Raw genomic sequence first — 23,091 nt, forward strand, 5'->3', positions numbered from 1 at the left:
GTTGTCCAATTACCAGGACACTGGAATTGATTAGGGTGATTCCTGTGGCCTTGGGCTCTGGGTGTCCCAGAGTCCCTGATCCTGGTTCTGGTTTTTGAACTCTGGGTGTCTGAAGTCCGTGGTTCTGTTTCTGTTTTTGGACTCTGGGTTTCCGGAGTCCCTGGTTCTGTTCTACTGTCTGATTCAGAGAGTTGTAGCCCTAAAGAGGGCACCCCTCAGGACTGTCACCACTCCAGAATGCTGGAGGACAGAGTCGCTGCTTTGTCTGATTTAAGAGATTTCTCTAAGACAAAGACTTCTGCAGGATTCCAGCTGCTTACAAATGCAAAAAGACTACAGTAACCTCTAAATGAATATGTGCATGTGAGTGTGTGGGGACCTTAGAGGCTTGTGTCTAAGAATCCAGTCTGTGGCTCCATGGCAAAAGCTATGGAGTCCGAGTGGACCCTAACCTGTGGTTCCGTGGTGACCTTGTGGCTTAACAACAGCATCAGACTAGACTAGTTCTGATCCCAGTCGGAGGTTTATACTTACCTGTCTATGGCAAGAGGCACCCAAGTCTCTGTAAGGGGAATGGCCAGGCAGGCATCGGAGTGATCCCAATATGGGACCCCGGCCTTGTCTGTCCTTTTAAAGCAACCACAATCATTGGTCTATCTTGGTGCCTTAGCTACCTCACTTTTCTGTCTCCAGCGTCTGTGCTGGGGGTCTTGTGTTTTGCTGTTTGGCTCACTGTTAACGTGTGAGTTGTATGTCCCGTCGTTACTGTCCAAGGCAGTTAGGTGAGAACTTCTTCAAGGCCCTCACTAAAGACCTCATCCCACCAGACACCATCTCGCGTATCTGTCACCTGGGCTGGTCTCCCTGAGCTGGTTGTTTTGGTCAGAAGGAAGTCAAGTGTTGCTACGGGAAGGTTTGCACTAAGCGTTAGGGGGCTTGTTCCCCCGTTTGGTATTTTTGGCATAATAAAGGTTGCTGGAAGTTGGACTGTCATAAGCCATGTCCCAGTGACTGGTGTGATGGTCCCATAGACCACTGGTAAATTCAAAACACCCACCCGGCTAATCCCTGCCCATCTTTTCTGTCATCTCACCACTTTTCCTGTACTTTTAGACAAGCCCCTGTTTAAGGAAAACTATGCCTTTTTAGCTCTACAACTTTTCTACTCCTATAACGCTCCTGGGTGGAAACTCTCTGTAAGGTGGTACTGGTGGGATCATCCTGGTGGTCTGTATCCTCCTCACCCTCACTCCTTACCCCAGACTCACCTACCAAAAGAAATCCACGACCACCTCTAAGACCGCCAGGTCTCCCTAAGTACTTCCTATAATGGGGTCTGCCTCCTCTCAACTCTCTAAACCCCACCAGTACATGTTAAAAAATTTCACCTTTGGCTTCTTGGGAGAGGACAGAGTTTGCTTACTAAAGGCAGGCTCCAAAGTCTGCGAAATGGAGTGGCCAAGCTCTTGAATGAGATGGCTCCCATCCAGGTCTCTGAATTTCAAAACAGTTCTGGCAGCGTAAAAGGTGGTTACCAGAACATCTGGACACCCTATCACTTTCCCTGTATTAACTAGTGGCTGGACCTAGTCCAGAATCCACCTCCTTGGCTCATCTCCTGCGGTCTCCACCTATCACCTCCAGACTGAGGCCTCGGCCAGAGGAGGCTGCCCCACTTCTCCCTGTGAGGAAAGCGCCGCGCATGTCTGGTGGCAAACGCTCAGTCCCATTTTTGATCTATGTCCTTTTTGCTATCTACTTCTAACCTGTACAACCAAAAAGCTCAGAAGCCACCCTTCTCTGAGAAACCTGAGGTCCTGACCTCACTGGTTAAGTCCATACTCTGGACTCACCGACCCCCTAACCCTTTTTCCGTCTGAGGAAAGGGACTGTATGCGAAGGGAGGCCCAAACGTTTGTCCTTAGTTCAGCCAGCATGCCGGAGGAGGGAGCTCGAGTCCTCCTAGAGGAAGTTTTCTCTTCTACTCGAGGGACCCAAATACCTCAGGGGAGTAAAGCTTTGGACAATTTCCACTGGTGTCTCCTTGCGAGTATTAAAGGAGCCACTCAAAACCCATGAATCTGTCTAAAATAACTGAAGTTGTCTAGGGGCTGATAAGTCACCTGAAGTGTTTCTAAAATGCCTCCAGAAGGCCTATCGAATTTGCACCCCATTTAATCCAGCTGCTCCCCAAAACAGCCGTGCTATTAATTTGGCATTTGTGGCCCAGGCAGCTCCTAATATTTGAAAAAAGTCACAAAAACTTAAAAAAATTGTTAAACATTTCCCAACTCCTGAAAATAGCAAAATGTTTTTAGCAGTGCAAATCATAAACCAAACAGGCTGCTCTGGTAGCTGAAAAGGCAGCTAGCAGGGCATCAGAAAGGCAGGCAAAAATCTTAGTGGCAGCACTCTAAGAAGTTAAACATGAGCATTCCAAGTTGTCTACAAGCAGTAACGGCAAGCATAAGTCTGGTCCAGGAGGCTAATACACTAACCCTGGGCCAAAACCTTAACCCTAATGGCTCCTCATGCCGTTAAAACATTGCTGCGCAGCGCCTCCGGTAAATAGATGTCCAATGCTTGCGTATTACAGCGCAAAAGCCTGCTGTTGCCAGGGGCCTCACCTAACTTTCTCCCCCACAAGGTCTTTAAATCCAGCCACTCTACTCCCTAATCCAAATTTAACTACCTGTCCATGACTGCCAAAAGCTATTAAAGACTATGGAAACTGGCCAGCCTAATCTCCAGGATGTTCCCCTGAAAAAGGCAGATGCCACCGTATTTACGAAGGGTAGCAGCTTCCGGTGCTGCCGTCACCAGAGACATTCTGTGGTCTCAGCCTTTGCTGGCTAAAACATCTGCCCAAAAGCTAAATAGCCCTCCCCCAAGCTCTCAGGTGGGGAAAACAAATGTATTAACATCTATACTAATAGCCGGTATGCCTTTGCCCCTGTGCATATCCATGGCGCCATCTACCAGGAAAAAGAGTTAGGTCGGTGGGAAAGACTATTAAAAACAAAATCCTGACCTTATGGGAAGGTGGCTTCCCCACCAGGTGGCTGTTACTCACTGCAAAGGGTACCAGAAAAAAACATGCCTGTTGCCAGGAGAAACAAAGATTCTGCAGCCCGCAAGGTGGCTCCACTCCCAGCTGCCCCATTAACTTTGTCCTCAGTTGTTTCATTTCCACCACCTAGCTTGCCCAACTGGCCCGTCTACTCCCCAAATAAAGAGAGCAAGCAAGCAATCTCAAAGTCTCTCATCTCCAGGAATTAACTGCCCAGGTAGCCAATGGCCTTATGGCCTGTGCTCAGGTAAATGCCAAGCAAAACCCAAAATCTAAACTGGGCCACCGTCTATGGGGATGCAGTCTGGGGAAAAATGTAAAAAATAAACTTCATAGAAGTCAAGCCACACCTGGCAGGATATAAATATCTCTTGGTAATAGTAAACACTTCTTCTGAATGGACTAAGGCATTTGCCACCAGAAACAAAACTGCCTCTATGGTGGTTAAATTCTTAATAAAATCATCCCTCAACATGGGCTGCCATTTGTATAGGGTCTGATAGTGGGCCAGCCTTCACCTCGTCCATAGCTCAATCAGTTCAGAGCTCTGGGCAGGTAAAACACATAAATCGTACCCTAAAAAGTACTCTTACAAAATTAATCTTGAAGACCCGTAAGGGTTGAACAAACCTCCTTCCTTTAGCTGTCCTTAAGGTTAAATGTACTCCCTATGAGGCAGGTTTCTCTCCTTTTAAAATCATGTATAAAAGGATACCTCCTATACTATCCAGCTTAAAGGACACTCAAATAGCAGAAATAACCCAAACTAATCTGTTACAGTACCTACAGTCTCCCCAACAGGTTCAAGACATCAGCCACTTGTCAGGGGAAAGCACCCTAATCCAATTCCTAACCAAACTGGGCCCTGCCACTCTTTCCATCCTGGTAACCTAAAGCCACCTGCAACCAGTCTTTACTCACTGTCATAAACTACTCAGTTTCTTAACAGGCACCTAACTGCACTTAGCTGGCCCACACCTCAGGCCTCACCCACTGCATCACTAAAACTAAACGTAATCCTGTCCTGTGCATGTTAGTCCACGTGCTTCCCCAGGTCTATGTGGACAGCGAACCAGAAAAACATCTCCTCACTCCATGGGGGCTACACTCCAGGTTTCGCCAAGGTGTTCCCCTCATTATGCCCATCCTAGCCGGGCTTAGTGTAGCTGAATTGGCAGCCACTGGCACTGCAGCCCTGGTCCCGGGAGAGGCTGGACTAACATCCCTAATTCAACATGTAGATTCTAACTGAAAACATATCCAGTCTGCCATAAAAATATTACATGCCCAAGTAAAATCTTTAGCTAAAATAGTTCTCCAAAATCGCTGAGGCTTAAATCTAGAATTCCTCTCCCAAGGAGGTTTATGTGCAGCACTAAAAGCTGTTTTTATGCTAATAAGTCTGGAGTCATTAAAGACACTCTCCAAAAGGTCCAGGACAATTTAAATGGGTGCCGGCAAAAGTGGGAGAAAAATACCCCATTGTTCCAAAACGGGTTTAACTGAAGCCCATGGTTAACTAATAACCGGGCTAGTGGGACCTCTCCTCCTCCTCCTGTTAAGCTTCATCTTTGGACCCTGCTTATTAAACTAGCTCCTTATTTTCATAAGGCAGCACATAAATTATGTCAAACTTATGTATCCCAGAAGCCACTATAACCCCCTTGTTGTAACTAAAGAGTCAATGCTTTAACTCTCCAAAAACACAAGTGGGGAATGTAATAACCTAATTTGTGCTAACCTAACTAACTCCATCTCAGCTGTAAGCTCCAGCCTACCTTCTCCCTCCTTACCACAGCCCCCTCGGGTGCATAACTGGGTCATGCTGTACTCAGAGCCTTGAACCATTGAGGTTTGGAGCACGCTGTTCTTAGTACCTGTAACCATTGTAATTGCATCCTGCTTGGCAAGCACACCTGCTGTTGTGAATACCTCTCTTGGTGATTAATTGTATGAAAAGCCCCCCCTGCTAACCTCAATAATTGTATGGAAATACTCTTAGTAATTGTATGGAAATACTCTTAGTAACCAGCAACTCTGGAGACCTCCTGCCTCCTGGTTACCAGCCACCTCCTACTAACTTGTTCTGTTTCTGTAAAAATTCAGCTTCAGCTAGGTGCTCCCTCCCATACCTAAATCAAGCCCCTTCCTAGGGGCCAAGAGAATTTTGAGTGTACGCCGTCTCTTGGTTGCTGGCTAATAGAAGGACTCCTGGATTAGTGCTCAGAGTGTGGCATTTTCTCTGTAACTAGCTAGGTTACAACAAACCTTTTAACATCCTCTACTTCTGAATTAAACATACTCCATTTCAGGAATATTAAGAATTTTTCCCCATGTTTTTAAGTCATGCTTGGTAATGACCACTTTATTGACATAGAAATTCTAAACTTAAACCTGCAACCTGTTTTACAAGACTGCTAACTAAGCTAGACATTCAATGATATAGGAGATCAAAAGAGCTTTATACAACTTAGCTCTATTTTGAATAGTTTGGCAAGTGAAGCTTAGGTGTTCATGACACTATTTCATAATTTCAATATTGGGAAATAGATATATTTTTGAAGATCAAAACTAGAAACAAAGCAACTACTTTCATCTGTAATAGTTTCTTTTCATGTGCCTTTAAGAAATGTTGATACCATAATTCCCTTATTAGTAATTTCATTCATTTTATTCAAGTAATACCATGATAAAGAGAAAACACTATTAAAAGGAGAAATTGGAAACTTTCTGACCACCTTATATCCAGGTGAGAATGCATGTACTGAGGCTTTGTTGCTGAGCAGATTTCAACACAAATTATGTCTACAAAATAACAAACAATGGAGAAGTCGAACTAATATTTTAAAAGTTTGCATAGTTCCTGTCCCTAAATTAAAATTTTTCTTTCCTGCTTAAGTTTTTGCTGGTGTTCTCCTAGGAACATTTCTACTCACAGATCTTTCCGTTTAATAGTCTTTAATGGTAAAGCAAGATACTCACTAAAGGGAGTTATTTTCCTGTCATAAGATTAATGACTAAACTACAAAAGAGTAGAGAATGAGTGTATACAAAAAGCCTGAGGTGAGGGTATAACACACTACAGCTTGGGTAGATACAGTACTTTGGAAGGTCACATTCAAGCCATTGGATAGAAGAAGAGAGCACATGGCAGTATTTAAGCAGTTCACACTGTTATCTCATGTGGCCTTCCCAAACTGATCAGTATCTTTCCAGATCATACAGAGACACTAAGGTTGAGAAAGTTCTGGAAACTTTTCCCAAATTGTTTACATCAATAATTGAGCCTTCTGAGTGACATAGGATCTCATATGACAGTATTACAAATCTAAATACCGTAATTCATCCCTACAAATTTCAAGTTTAGTGCTTGGTCTGTGTTTATTTTTTATAAAGCTCTACAACTTGCCCAAAGTTTGAGAAACACTGACATACATGGATAGCATGTAGCAATGACAGGTTTCCAAAACATTTTTCTGTGTCCATTTAAGAACTCTCTAGGTTTCAACCAAAACTAGCATTAGACAGAAAATTGATATAATTTATAATCTGCTCATTTGAACATTGTCATTGAACATGACATTAAACTTGGACATTAGACCTATTTTCCTTTTCTTTTTTCTTTTTTTTTTTTTTTTTTGAGATGGGATCTGGCTCTGTCACACAGGATGGAGTTCAGTGGCATGATCACAGCTAACTGTAGTCTTGAACTAACTCCAGAGCTCAAGCCATCCTCCTGCCACAGCCTCTTGAGTAACTGTATCTACAAACATGTACCCTCAAACCCAGCTGACTTTTAAAAAACTTTTTGTAGAGATTGGGGTCCCACTCGATTGCTCAGGCTCATCTCAATGTCCTAGTTTCAAGCAATTCTTCTGCCTGGGCTTCCCAAAGCGTTGATATTACAAGTGTGAGTCACTGCACCCTGCCTATCTTGACTCAAAGGGGAAGTATTCTCTGAGGTCCAGCACTTGTAGGTTTCTGTTTTACTTAGACACTATACTAATTCATTTCATTACTACTTTGCTATACGCCTAAATTTAAGTAGTTCCAAAGTTTTTTTTGGTTGCAATATTGAAGATAAATAGAAATGTGGCTTCTGTTTTGTCCAGGGAAGCTCAAACTGCCATTGATATGATTGCTTGCACCGAGGAGGCTTAGAGAAGCTAAAGCTTTGAGGTTTTATGGTTTTTCCTATTCCCCCATTGCGCATACTGAATTCATTAGCACAAAGATTTAGAACTCCAGCTAATCATCAAAAGTAATGCATTGATGCACTGGTCAAGTAAATTCTGCTACCAAAGGTTTTTATTTCCTCAGTAATTATTTATTGAATTGTAATAACTTACCTTTCTCAAATGAGAAAGTGAGGATGAGTTTTTGAAAACAAAACCACTTACAACCTTCATGATTCCAAAATTGTTCAAGCAAAATTTGCAAATTTAAGTATACTAGGTCTGGTAAAGATAAAACAATAAAATAAGAATATACTATACTTTCTGTGCCTTGCAAAAGAAATTTTAATTTTAAAGAAAAGCAATAGTTTTAGTCTTTACATTTATAAATCAAAGGCCTCATGATCATGGAGTTCAGCCTTGTATTTCTCAATTCAACAAGCACTTATTGGACGTTACTGTTTACACATTTCACTTAGATATTCTGGGTCTTTCAAAGGTAGGTAAGTGTTTCCCGGCCTCAGAAAATGTGCATAATTCACTGTCTTAGGTTAATTTATTGGAAAAAGCAGCAGTAGCCAAAGCTTAAGTTTCAAAAACTGTCTGATATATATTTATAACATGGATCTAAGACAATTGATATGTCCATTTCGCCATCGGAGATTGGAGCTGGAATTGTTCACAGTGGATCAGGAATGATTGGAGACAGTGAAGGAGTAGCAGCAGACCACGGGGCAAGCATGGAGACCAGATCTTAAGAGACAAGGAGGGTCGGAGACAGAATTAAGAGCCAGGGACATAGGATAATGGTGGGCAAGGAATTCGTATGCGAGTACAAAATGCAGAAAATAACATGAGTAAGGAAAAGGAAACCTAATTTTACTTAAGGGATAGAACAGCTTGCTTCTAAAAGGCTAACACATGAGATGTTAATGTTCAGAAAAGCTGACAAGTCCTCACAGAAAATTGAAAAATCTGCCAATTAGGAAATCAATCATTTGAAGCACTCTTCTGCTATTGTTAAACAGCAAAGAACTGGTCTGTGTTCACAATGTAATACGAAAATTTCAGGAGAGCTGAGTTCCAGTTTTGTCTTGTCAGTAGATTTCAGACACGTGTGCCACAAAACCTTTGAGTTTTAATTTTCTCCACTGTGAAATAGTTCCAGGAAAAGGACAGTTTGGGTGTACAGTGGGATGAGAGATTTTAGTTCCAAGATGCCATGACATAGCAACATATAAATATATAGCACAGGATCAAATAGGAAAAGAAAATAAGATCAGGGCATTGTGCATAGGCCATAGACCAGGTAAGCAGAGGAAGTCATTACGGGATATGCTATGGGAGAAGCAAGATTTAATCTGATAATGAGACTTCTAATTGGTTGGGGGGAATTGCAAAGGGAAAGGCATGAGAAGAAACAAAGGTATAAAATGTGTTTTGGCAATTGCGGTGGTTCAATGTGGCTTAAGAAAAGAGAACTTTACAGGAGAAGAAAAGCTAATCAAGATTCAAAGACTAGGTTTGTGGTGCATGTGTTACGGTTGAGGACTAGTTTTTTCTAACATGACTATATATGATTTAGGGTGGAATCCCATGTATGTAGTCCTAGTATAACCTCCTCTTCCAGTCCAGACCTGTGGTGTTTCCAGCCAATCAATCATGGCCCTTTCCCACCCAGCCTCTCAAAAGCCAGCTCAACACGGGCAGCTGTTACCAATGCAAGAATATGTACAGAAAAGTCAAAACCTATTTTCTATTGTTACATTTGGGAAACTAAGGAGATAGCTAAGGTAAAATGGAGCCGGAGTTGTCATTGGACTGGGAACCTAAGGAATGAGATAAAATAGGACTGTAAGGCGTCTTCCTGGAACATTAGGAATACTGGGAATGCCCATATGAGGGAAGAGTTGAGGATGCAGACAAGAGGGGATTTTATTAGGGCTCCTTGAATTCCGGTACAAGCAAGGCATATTCACTGGAACTGGACCTTATGGCATGAGAAGAATTTGAACTGGAAAAGGAGCAAAGACATTTTAGTGGGAGTAAAAAATATAATCAGAGTGGGAAATAACTGTGGTATCTACCAGAGTAGATAGTAAACTCAAAGCACACTGTTCCCAACTGTGACTTGGAAAAAATGAGGCTCCTAACTAGGTGGGGTTGATGATGGGATGCCCGTAGTCTCCTCCTAGTCTCCCAGGGCTTGACCATCTTCCCTTTTCATCAACATACTGAGAGTGGCCAGGGAAGCAGTTCCTGTTTAAGCAGCGTGACAAAGGAGACCAAAGAGTCAGTGTGAGTCAAGAAAAGAATGGGAAAGGCCCAAGCATAATCTCAGCCTGCTTAATTCCCAAGCATTCATGGAGGAGCTAGTTTATGGCATTTGCCTTTGATATGCATAACACCTGCTAAGTTATACTTCAGTAAAATACTACACATCGTACAAATAAAGCAGGCATTGTGTGGGATCCAAGAGCATTTTTCTGAGTGGTGGTGTTTTGGCCCTGGTTTTGTATTTAATCCTCACGATGTGGAGTTAAACCTGTGGGCCACTCCGAATTGGGGCCCATCATTACTGTAACTGGAGATAATGGTTAAACTCGGTGACTCAGTTCTTTTCATCCTCAATTTACAGAAGGAAAAAGGCTTTCCCAAGTATGTATGAGGGCTCACTAACTGAAAGTATTCACATATTGAAGGTGCAGAAGCAGCCTCCATCCTTACCTGAATTAAACCCTCAATTCACAATGAGGCCATCTCTAGGTAACTTTGCTACATTAAACCCCAGAAAAGGTGTATCTGGCATTATACTTCCTAATTGTAATGTTCATACTTGAGGGCTTGTTGTCATTGTTAGGTCACGAAAGTATAGAAGCAAATAGGAACAATAAGTGATATGTAATCAATAGCTAAGGTAGGTCTGTGATGTTCAAATGGCACTGCAGTAACTTACTTTTCTTAGGCCTTTGTTTGGAAAATAGGGTGAGTAAAAACAAAAGAACCCAACCGGTGCTATAGATTGTTATCATGGTACCTGTTTTTCAAACATGGGTGATCAGGCGTCAAAAGCCTTAGAATAACAGACATGAAGCAAGCTGCCCAGATACTGATCATCCCTATGGGAGATAAACTGTAACTGGTCTCCTCAGGGTAGAAAAAGAATAAATGGGCTTGAATGCTATTTGCTGAAGCAAGGTCACCATGGCTGAATAGTAATTGAAGATGCGTAACAGTCAACAGACATTTGGTCCTTGGCTGTCTGTAAATTAAGGTATTACATTTGTAAGATACTGTTTTTAATTCAGTTTTAATATAATTGTGTTTACTCAATCAGAGTTGTTCGACATTGTAATTTCTAAGTTGTAATCTGTTTTTTAAAAAGGCAGAGCAAGCACTGATTGTCCTCATTAAAGTTTGAACAGCATCTGTAAAAGCAGCATGATGGAGCTGAACATGAGCTTAGAGGGAAAAAATAGGAAAAGGTAGAACCAGACGATGGAACAGGAAGTTTTTACACCTGATCTAAGTCACTGTCTTAGTCTGTTTTGTGCGCTATGATAGAATACCTGACACAGGGTAATTTTTTTTTTTTTTTTTTTTTTTTTTTTTCTCCCTCCACAGGGTAATTTTTACAGAACAGATTTGTTTCTCATAATTCTAGAGGCTGCAGTCTGGCACCCCCACCTTCTTGCTGCATCAAACCATGTTGGAAGGTGGAAGGGAAGGAGAGCATGTGCAAGGGAAGGGGGTCCAAACTCAATATTATATCAGGAACCCAGCGAAAACTAAGCCCCTTCCGTGATAGTGACATTAATTTATTCATGGGGGCAGAGTCCTCATACATGATTACTCCTTAAAGGTCCCACTTCTGAAAACATTGCACTGGAGATTAGGTTTCCAACACATGAACTTTAGAGACACATTCAAACCATAATAGTCACCTCTTGGGTTAATTTGCTGGGAAAAAAATTTGTAAAATGAGCATGTGTGACAAGGTGGTAGGTGACAAAGTTGCTTACAAGCTAGAAGGATTTACAAATGGCTCAAAGGCAGCAGTAGGGAAAAATTCCAAATGTCTGTAAGCAGGAGAGAGGTACTAAGGTAAGTGTGTAGGAAAAGTGGTACGAAAGTTTAGAAAAGAAAAACAAGTGCTGGGAGTTGGAAAGGACCTGAGGCATGGGAAACCAGTTTTAAGTTGAATGTGCTTCCACCCCAACCCCCCACAGAGTCTTTCTGTAGCCCAGGCTGGAGTGCAGTGGCACAATCTTGGCTCATTGCAGCCTCCGCTCCTGGGCTCCACCAATTCTCCTAGCTCTGCTCCTGAATACCTGAGATTACAGGTGCTCACTCCCATGCCAGTTAATTGTTTTGTATTTTTAGTAGAGACAGGGGTTTCACCATGTTGGCTAGGGTGGTCTTGAACTCCCGATCTCAAGTGATCCACCCTCCTCAACCTCCCAGAGTGCTGGGATTACAGGCATGAACCACCACAGCCAGCTGTTTTTCTTCACCTTTCTCTCAAAACATTCTTGAAAAAAATTCATTATGACCTGGCAATTTGATATTCAACTTAAACCAACCTGATCTCTGAATTAGTAAATAAAATAAGTTGTTGACCTATTGCATTAATATGCAATTAGACATGATTAGTCCGTAGTCCAGGATGAATGGAATGTTACAGTTAATAACTTTAGGGTATCATGGACAATTAATGGCCTTTGGAAAGAAATACTACTCAAGCTTCAAATTCCATCTGAACTCTGCATGGTATAAGTGCAAGAGAACTTTGACCAGATGAGTCCCTTTCACAAGCACATGTCATGCTGTGTGGATCCGGCTGTGGAAACAGTTTGCCAACCTTATCTTCAGAAACACATAGTCGGTGTTCAGACAATAATGAATGTCAAAATAATACTTAACTTTTCCTTGGGTGATTCAAAGTGCTCTGGCCAGAAAATAGGCATAATGACCTTTCTGGCATGTTTCTCATTAATTGTCCTTCAAACTGAGAGGTATTTTCAGAAGATTGCTTGTGCTGAAAGATCAGGGAGCAGTGAACAGTGTGAAAGTACAGATTTGGACAAAATCATTGTGATACACCACACGAATGAAAACAAGTCCATTCCTGGCACTGGAAGAAGCTCTGTATATTATGTTACAGTAGGAAACTGCTGTGGCATTCTGAGCATCCATGTGCAAAATCAACATTTACATATAATGAGGTGCATGTTTCCTACTTCTCCCTCTATCCGACTAAACTTCCAGCCCTGACTTGAAACCAAGAAGATAAAATGCTCAAAAGTTCAGAACCAGAGAAGTGGGGATAGAAGATGATGATCCTTGTGTGGATACATGGAAAGAGTACTAGAAGAAAAGGGTCACCTATGAAAGACAGCAAGGGGGCAAATACAGCTCCAATCCCCATATTGCCTGCCTCTCCTACCTCCCTTCTAGACAAAACGAAATTATTGGCAAAGTGACAGTTGTAAAAAAATATCTCATCAAGGGAAGTAGATGTGGGCTCTAGAGATTGAAACACCACTTTGCATCGTGAGTAATGAATGGTAGGCAAACTTGTAGTGAAATAAGCATGATAGAGGAAGACTAGCCTGTGCAAGCTGTGGTGAGGCAGAACTGAGGCAATAAGAAAATGACTTAGCAGCCGGGCGCGGTGGCTCAAGCCTGTAATCCCAGCACTTTGGGAGGCCGAGGCGGGTGGATCACGAGGTCGAGAGATCGAGACCATCCCGGTCAACATGGTGAAACCCCGTCTCTACTAAAAGTGCAAAAAATTAGCTGGGCATGGTGGCACGTGCCTGTAATCCCAGCTACTCAGGAGGCTGAGGCAGGAGAATTGCCTGAGCCCAGGAAGAGGAGGTTGCGGTGAGCCGAGATCGCGCCATTGCACTCCAGCCTGGGTAACAAGGGCGAAACTCCGTCTCAAAAAAAAAAAAAAAAAAGAAAAAGAAAAGAAAATGACTTAGCAAAGTCTATAGTACTTTTTAAAAACTTCCTTGGCAGGATACATTAAAACAGTGGAGAAAAAATAGTGTTCTGGAGAAGGATGCATATCGATGATTCCTCTGGTTTATTTCAAGAAAGTATTTAAAGATTGTTTACCTATCTCAATATTCTTTATTACTGAGATTTTGTTTATATTGATTTTAATGGGTTTCAGTTGACTATTTTTTTTTTTGTATATTATCTCAAACTCTCTTTGGGAATTAACCATTTTAAAACACAGTCCAATCTCGGTACTTATTATATTTTTTCAAACTAGGAAAATAGAGACGAAAATAAGTTTTCACTTATTTTAATTTCTATTACATATCCTGTGTATATAAAATCCATACACATTTTTATTTTGAATGTTTGCATATATATCTTACGACAGGAAGGTGATTGACTCATCAAAAAATAGTTCATAAGTCAAGTATTTAAGGTTAGCTACTTCCTTCGCATGAAGCTTAAGGGAATAAGTATAATGCTAGCAGAAACAAATTACATTTACAGTCATTCAGATTCTCTGAAAGTGTGTGAAGACAATAATGCAAAAGTTTTAGAATTGAGATTTTAAGATAAAAGCTACCTTCATGTCAGTGAAATAAAGCCATGTGTGCTACATTTTTTTTTTAATGTACATTCTTCAGATGCCTAGGGGGCAAAACGGGTGTGTGTACTACAGAAACTCTATAGAGGAAACTGCTTGTTTGCCAAGGTAGACCCATTAATGTAGAAAAGACAACTGTGTGGAAAAAATTGATAGAAAATACAGAGAATAATCCTGCTACAGCACTAATTCTTAGGAATCTTACCATAAGCCAAACCCTTTCTATGAGCTTCATGGGCATTTCCTCCTTAGATTTCCCAACTACCTTGTGACAGGCTCTGAGAGGTTGTATTGCTTGTCTGAGGACGTGTAGCTCATCAGTTGTGGAGCCAGCATTCAAATGCTAGTACCTGATTCTCGAGTTCATCTTCACCACAAAATAACTAAAAGAATGAGCAGAAATGGAAACAGGGTGAAATGGGGGGAGAGAATAGTCTCCCTTTTCTAGCAATGCTCATAAATGGAAATACTTATGAAGGAAACGTGTTGAGATGATGAAAACATGAAGCTGTATTTCCTGAGGTACCTATTAACCTGTTAAAATAATTGATTAACCAATATTGACTATCTAGTAACTTGAGTCAAGACACAGATTAGCTGTTGAAGATACAAGAAAAGTGTCTATTTGACTTCATCTTTTCATAAAGATCCTTCAGGGTCTCCCTGGTACTTCAGGGAAAAAAAAGAGGGAAGAGCATTAGGGAAAAGAGCTAATGGAGGCTGGCCTTAATACCTAGGTTATAGGTTGATAGGTGCAGCAAACCACCATGGCACATGTTTACCTGTACAACAAACCTGCACATCCTGCCTGTGTACCTCAGAACTTTAAAAAATTTTAAATTAAAAAATTCTTAGTTTGACATTAAGGCCCTTCATGATCTAGCCTTATTTCCTGATAGTGCTCTTGTAGCCTGTTCTCAAGCCATGCTTAAAGTCAAAGGCCACCTGTGATGTTTTGGTAAATGTCTGTAGGCTCTTCTCTCTGGCAATCTTTCTCCCCAGTGTACCGTTCCTATTACTTTTTGACTGGCTAAAGCAACCCCTTCAAAACGCAATTGAAACATATCTTGTAAAGTCTTGTCTGAGAATAGGCATCCTTCCTTTCTGTTCACACAGCCTCTCACATGATTATTTTCCGTTTATTTTTCTCCACCAGTAACATTGCAACTCCTTTCAAACAGGAACTGTCTTTTATCTTTTGTGCTCAGAGCTAAGCCTGGCTATAGCAGCCATACAGATATATTCGTATTAGTTTATATAAGAATGACATATTAGCTACTTCATAAAACACATAATTTATCAACTTTAAATAAAATAGAAAATGAGAATACAAATAGTACTTTACTTGTTCTTAATCTTTTTACTTCACAAAGGATTTGAGGCATTTTACAAAAATACATTGACACAAAAGAAAACATATAGTTGAGTCCGAACAAAGAGAAAATAATGAACTCTGGCACTGAATAGGTAAAAATGCATGACATACTGTATTATAGAAGAGAGGAGAATGGGAACCCATGTATATGGTTTCTAGTGAGCAAAGAAGGATCTGAATGAGGTCAGATCAGTTTTTCAGAAGCAGAGCTATTCTTGATTTGTAAACTAAAGGGAAATTACTTACTTGGTTTCTCATAAAGAGGATTGTGTGATAAAGAAGCTCAATGTTTATGGTTCTTTACACTGCATATAACACACTTCACATTGCTCTTGCAAATGAAGTCTTTCAGTTGAATTCTTTCAGTGTAGGTCAGTGACCTAGTACAAAATCATAATTCAGTAAAAGCAAGTCTAAGAGGGGTGGAAATAATCCTGGCTAACACAGCACATAGACCCTTGATGATTATACTTGATTCAAAGGTAACACTCAGGACAACTGAAAGAGCATATGCTGTGTGGCCTTCAGGAAATATTTCACAAATATTATCTCAAAATGGGCACTTAATAATGAAACATCAATAAATTTGAGTTTATATTTGTCAAGAACCTGAAAAAAACAAATTTCTGCTCTGTCTGACTAAAGCACATATTTTACATTCACTAACAATTAAGAATGACAAGCATAAAATAAGTCTAATGAAGGTTTTTGCCTTGAATGTATGGCCAGTAAATGATATTTTAAAAGTAAGCTTAGTGAAGTTAATTTTTTCCTAGAAATTTGTCCTGGGTCTACACCAGGAAATAGAAAACTAGGAATCTGATAAAAATGGTTCTAGGACAAAACAAAACCAATGTTACCTCATTCTGAATGTTTAATATATTAATCTTAAAGCAAAACCATACATATGTTCACATGAAAAGAAGTTCACATGGAATTTCTAATGACAATTTTACTGTTATATTCTCCAAGATGAGCTGTAAACTAAAACTTTATTTGGGAATATGTTTAAAAAGCATATCTGTAAAAGGCCCTAATTTTTAAAATATCTTAATTTGTGCCTATTAATAAGGATATAAAGAGTCCTGAAAGGTTTTCTCTGCAACACCAAGAACATTGTGGGTGTGCAGTTCTCTTCAACTTTTAGAAAAACGGTTCCAGTAGTCAAGTTCCGATTTCTGATAGGTACAAGATCAGCTTTCAGAAACACCGCACAGTTACAATAGTGAAGGTGCGCAATCTGAGGATTTCTACCAAACTCCAGTACAGTATGTTGCCTTCTCAGTATTTAGTTCCTCTTTTCCCTGCCTGAGAGGACTCCTTCTGGACTATGCAGATGAGGTGAGCCATAATCGGTCAAAATCAATTATTGCATCCCATTTCTCTGGCAACAGTGACTGATATGCAGCATAGCCACCCCTCAGTATACATGGAGGACTGGTTCCAGGCTTCCTCACATACCAAAATCTGCAGATACTCTTGTATGTGCAACCCACATAGACAAAAAAATGGCCCTCACTACATTCAGCTTTGGCATCCAGTAAATACTGCTGGATTTGAAACCCATGAATACAGAGGCTGCTGTATACCTTAAAAATAATTCACATAGAAGTGAATTTGTGCAGTTCCAAGCATGTTATTCAAGGGTCAACTATGATGAAAACAATACGCTACGAGGAAGTAACCTTTTATGTTTGGCAGAATTACAAGCCGGCCCCCATGATTTCTATCTTTAGTGTTACTCCAGGCTTGTTAAATCACATGGCAGTTAGGGGATTCTGTCAATGTAATTAAGGCTACTAATCAGATTAAGATAGGAAGATTACCTGGATTGACCTAACTTAATCACATAAGCCCTTTATAAGCAAAACATTTTCTCAAGCTGGTAGGAGAGAAAGAAATAGAGGCATGGAAGGGATTTGACATGTAACTGGCTTAAAAATGGAGGGGGTTATATGGTAAAGAATGTGGATAGACTGAGATGAAAACATCTGACATGTAGCAAGAAAATGGCAACTCAGTCCTACCCCATGAGGACAAACAGAATTCTTCAATGAGAATTAGTGTGAACAATTCTTCAGAGTTTACAAATTAGAACTCGGGTCAGGCTCACATCTCGAATTCACTCTCCTAAAACCCAGAACAAAGAATCCAGCAACTCCTTGCTGGATGTCTGACCTACAGAAACTGAGAGAACAAATTTGCATTGTTTAATCTGTAGGACTGTGGCAATTTGTTACACAGCAATAGAAAACTAATCGAATTTCTAAAGGTAAATGAGAAAACCCCAGATGCTTCTGGCAGTCATCTGTCAACCTGAGGGAACAGTCTGCCAAGAATTGCACCAACACTGCAGAAGAGGAAGGAAATAGAATGAGAAAAAGCAGAATTTTGGTGCCTATGTAATCCAATCTGACTTTTCCTCATACCCGAATACTTTCAGATGATTTTTTAGTACAAGAGTAAATGAGATCCATCTGTTTATACAGTTGAAGTTTGGTTTTCTGTTACTTGCACCCCAAAACACTCCAACAGATTGAGCAAAATTCTTGATATGTAGATCACAATGACTTTCTCCGCAATGACATTGGATAGAAAATGGTAGCTTTTTCTTGGGTGTCAGTTTCTATAAACCTCTGACTTATATAAACCTCTGACTTAATGCAATCACTTATAATCATGTGAAATTAAGTACAGTAAGAAAATATCTACACAGTATAGGATATGGATTACCTTAGGAGATATGTAATCTAAAAAATGAGTTGAAATTTTAATTTTGATAAAATATTTGAAATGTTGAATACATTAATAGCTTAATAGCATACAGGTTGAAGCAAAAACATTTCACCAAAAGGTCAAATAGACATGCAAATTGCACAATAAGAAACCACTAATGTACATTATTAATACAATGTAGTTTCGGAATGACACTATCAATCAAACATGTGTACATCTGTAGTCCCAGAATGAGAGGAGATAAAATTATTAAAAATTGAAAATATAATAGAAATTTCAATTTTAATAGCATCAATCCATGTATTGAAGAAGTTTAGCTAAACCTAAGTAAGTCCAAGTTTTTTAAAAGATTATACATACATTAGAGTAAAATTGTTAAATACTGATAAAGCATAGAAAAGCTTAAAATACAAAATATGAAGGAAAACAGAATAACGATTGACTTGTTACAAGAAAAATGAAAAGTAGAAAATTATGGAATATCTTTTCAGTGTGGAAAGAGAGAAAATGTCTCATCTGTGAATTTGAGTCAACTATTTTTCTTAGTCTCGTTCAGGGTTTAAAAAATTTTTTTAAATCAGTTTGGGTGTTTTTTTTCTATTCTCTATTTGACTTATTTCTGTTCTAATCTTTATTATTTCCTTCTAATTTGGGGCTTAGTTTTGTTGTTTTACTAGTCCATTGAGTTACATGGACTAGTGAAAGTGTTTGAGATCATTCTTTTTAAGTGTAGGCTTTTATCGCTATAAATTTTGATACTAATGCTTTTGCTGATCCCATTGATAAGTTTTGGTAGGCTATGTATTTTTCATTTGGAAACACTTAATTATTTTGATTCCTGTTTGACCTAATGATTGTTCAGGAATGTGTTCAGTTTCCCTGTGTTTATGAATTAGCCCATTTTCTTATTGATTTTTAGTTTTATTCAGCATGTGGTATGATTTCAATTATTCCTAATTTTAAGGCTTGTTTTTTAACCTAATATGACTTACCCTGTACAATGTTTCAGGTACACTTGAAAGTACATCTTTTGCTATTGGGTGGAAATTTCTGACTCTGTTATATTTACTTGTCTATAGTATTATTCAGATCCACTGTTTACTGATTTTCTGTTTGAATACTCTATCCATTATTTAAAGTAGGGTATTGAGATCTCATACTTGCCTCCTATTACTGTATTGCATTGTTTTATGTAAGTAGATAAAGTCACTCCTTTTTTTGTATGGAATCTTTTCTCATCCTTTAACTTCTAGTCTATGTGTGCTCTTAAGTCTAAAGTAAAACAAAAATAAAAACATTACAATGGATGTCTCAGAAATAAAAACATTAAAAAATAACTATATGTAAACAAATTGGATAATGCAGAAGTGGATGCATATCTATAAATATGCAACCTACCAAGACTGAAAATACAATACCATAACCATCAAAATCCCAATAGCATATTTTCAGATATTTTTTTAAAATCCTAAAATTTGCCTCAAATTACTAAGGTTCTGAATAGCCAAAACATTAAGAAATTTGTTTGGATTTGGATTTCAAATAATTTGGATTTCAAATTATACTGCAAAATAATAGTAATTGAAACAGTACAATACTGGCAACAAAAACCATGAGACATGTAGACTAATAAGAATAGGGAGCCCAGCAATCAACCAGTACATCTTTCGTTAACTAATTTGGCAAGGGCACCTAGAATACCTAATAAGGAAAAGAGAGTTTCTTTAATAAATGATCTTTGAAAAACTGGAAGAAATAAAAAGCACTTGAAACTATCAATACAGGAGTAAATACTATTGAAAAAATTAGATGACTATTGGTTATTTAAAGCAACTGTAACAATTTTTGTGGCTCAAATAGATGTAGGAGTAGTTATATGTAACAGTATTACAAAGACTGGAATGACAGTAAATGAAATTATACTATTACATAATTATATAATTCAGGAATTTATATATTCAATATAAATTGATACAGGTTACAAATGCCAAGTGTAAACTATAGTACAACCACTAAATTTTAAAGTATTTATAACTAAAAAGTCAAGATAATGAATTAGAACACCAAAAAAAAATCACTTGATTGATCAATGAATATCAGGAAAGAACAAAGGACTTATGAAAAGATGAAGGAAATAAAGTACAATATTTGTAATAGACAAATAGTATCAGCAATTATGTTAAATAAAAGTTCAAGAGATTATTACTCAGACAATAAGAGCAACAACTACAGTTTACCTTTGAGCATCACATAGGAGTTGAGGGTACCAACTCCTGAAGACTCACAGTTCTGCATATAACTTTTGACTTTTCCAAAACTTAATAGCCAACTGTTGATCAGAAGCCTCACCAATAAAATCAACTAGCACATATATTTTGCATAGGTATTACAGAGTATTTTACAATAAATTAAGCTAGAGAAAATGTTAAGAAAACCATGACAAAAGGCACTTTCATGAAGTGAATGTGGGTCATCATAAAGGTCTTCATCCTCATGTTGAGGAGGCCAAGAAAGAGGCCGAAGAGGAGGGGTTGATCTTGTCATCTCAGGGGTATTTAGCGGAGAAGAAGTGGAAGGGGACACAGAAGAAGCAGGCACAGTGTAACTTTTATTGGATAAAGTGTGTACCTTGGACTCGCACAGTTCAAACACTTGTTTTAAGGGTCAACTGTACATGCTTTCCACAAGATTTTATATCTTAAATACAAAAAATGTGGATGCATATACAATAAAATGATAGAAAGGGCAGATATGGCTATACTAATATCAGAACAAATAGATTTTTAAGACTATTTCTAGAAACAGCGATGGACATGATAAAAGTATCATTTCCTGAAGATATTACAGTCCTAAATGTGTATGTACCTATGTGTATGCATCTAATGACATAGCTTCAAATGTATGAAGAAAGGTGAAAGAACTGAGAGATAGTCATAATTGGAGATTTTCAACACCACTCTCTTAGAAGAATAAGCAGTGAAAATAAGTTTACAGAAGATTTAAATAATTCCAGCAACTGACTTGAATTAATAGATATTTGTAAAGCATTATTCAAATAACTACTTAATATGCATTCTTTTAAAGTGCACATGGAATATCCACCTCCCCCCTCCACCCCGCCGAGAAAAACCATTGTTAGTCATTGTCTTAGTCCATTTTCTGTTGCTACAACAGGACACCACAGACCTACACCAGTGTAGCCTGTAACAATAGAATTTTATTAGGCTCATGGTTCTGGAGTCTGGGAAGTCAAAAACCATGGCACCAGCATCTCTTAAGGGCCTTCTTGCATCATGACACAGCAGAGGGCATCATAGGGTGAGAGGGCAAGAACTTTCCAGCTCAGGTCTCTTTTGCTCTTCTTATAAACCCACTAGTCTGATTGTGGGAGCACCACCCCAATGATCTCATTCTAATCACCTCTCAAAGGTCACACTTCTAAATATCAATATATGAATTTAGTAATTAAGTTCTCAACATATGAAATCTGGATATAGTCAAACCACAGCAGTCGTGAAGCAAGAATCGAATAATTTCAAAGGCTTTAAATCATGGTTTTCTCTCCACAATAGAAAAAAATTCATAAATCAAGATATCTGGGATTATTTTCAGATATTTGAAAAGTATTGATATTCAGTAGTTTTAAGAAATTACAATAGAAAGTAGGAAGTATTTTCAATTGAATAGAAATGAAAATGCAACTAAGGAAATAGTTAGCAATAGATCTATGACACTTTCCACACTGGGAAATATTCTAGGACGTTAACTTTGACCAGACCGATTCAGTTTTCATATAAACTTTGGCTTATAGATATTGGTTTAGTATTTAGAAGTCAATAATGGCTTTATAAAGACTGGCACATGACTAGTTTTTACAATGTCAAAACACAAAAATAAGTCAGATATTTGAAGTACAGAAATTAAACATCAATATGTTAAGCAATGAACTAAAATGTGTCACCAATGGAAAAGGGAGAAGTAACTATGTATTTCTGAACTTCAAAAAAATTGAAAACATGCAAGATTGTCAGAAGAAGCAAAGTTCATCTCAGCACTGACTCAATGGGAAATTTCTCGAGTGGAATTTTACATCAGGATGTCGTGTGATACATAAAATAAACAATGATGCCAACAATCCTGCAACAAATGTAGTAAGAACGTATTTTCTGTCATGTTCTTGATAAAAGTGGAAAATATGCTGTTATCAAACACACTCCCAGTAGCAATTCTACAAAAGCTTAAAATATTCAAAAACATACACTCTGTAATCTTCAGGTAAAATTTAAACTATTGAGAAGGTTGGAAGCCAGCATATCACTTTTACCTGCACACAGAACTACTGGTAAATGGAAAGGAATGATACTGTTTGTATAGATGTCACTTTAAGATGGCATCATAACTCAGAAGAAATTGTAGGTGAATTATTTATACTTGGAATGTTTTTATATGCAAAGCACCCAGTTCTAGAACTGAACAAAAATTTTTATATGGCTGCTAAAATAAATGGATTAAGCTGTGCTCTCATGTCTTCTACAAAAACATACATTGTCTATTTCTGGATCCTAAAGTTCCTTGAACTATCTTCCAACCAGTCCAGGTAGTTATCCCAGTCCAGAAAATGTAACATTTGCAGATTGCTAAGCCTCTCAAAGTATAAAATTCTAGGCTCAGTGTCATCAGAATTCTGCCCTTACTATATCAATAGCATTAATTTCAGAAATGAGGCGTTTATATAAAAATTTGAGGAAGTCAGGCAAGAGATGTTTCCTGTCATGCCTTATTTACGTCATAGCATGATGTCTTAGAATTGAGCTTGTACAATGAAATCTGTGTTTCTGGACCTGTAGATTGTTACCCCTCTAATAGACTGCCTTTAATCTCGGATGACATTTTCTTACATTATCAAAAATAAGAAAATAGATGTTGCTACATACTGGCAAAAAATCTTGAGAATCTTCTTAAGTATTATAGCACAGCTGAGAAACTTGTGAGCCCTGTGGCTTTTAGGGGTCTCTGTGTATCTGTGCCTATGTGAGAATAAGTATGTTTGGTTTCTTACTCTGGAAGTTATGATTATAAAACCGCTCTACAATGTTAGCTGATATCCATAGCTCATACACTT

The sequence above is a fragment of the Saimiri boliviensis genome, chromosome 16 (genome assembly GCF_048565385.1).
Source record: "Saimiri boliviensis isolate mSaiBol1 chromosome 16, mSaiBol1.pri, whole genome shotgun sequence".
Taxonomy (NCBI): domain Eukaryota; kingdom Metazoa; phylum Chordata; class Mammalia; order Primates; family Cebidae; genus Saimiri; species Saimiri boliviensis.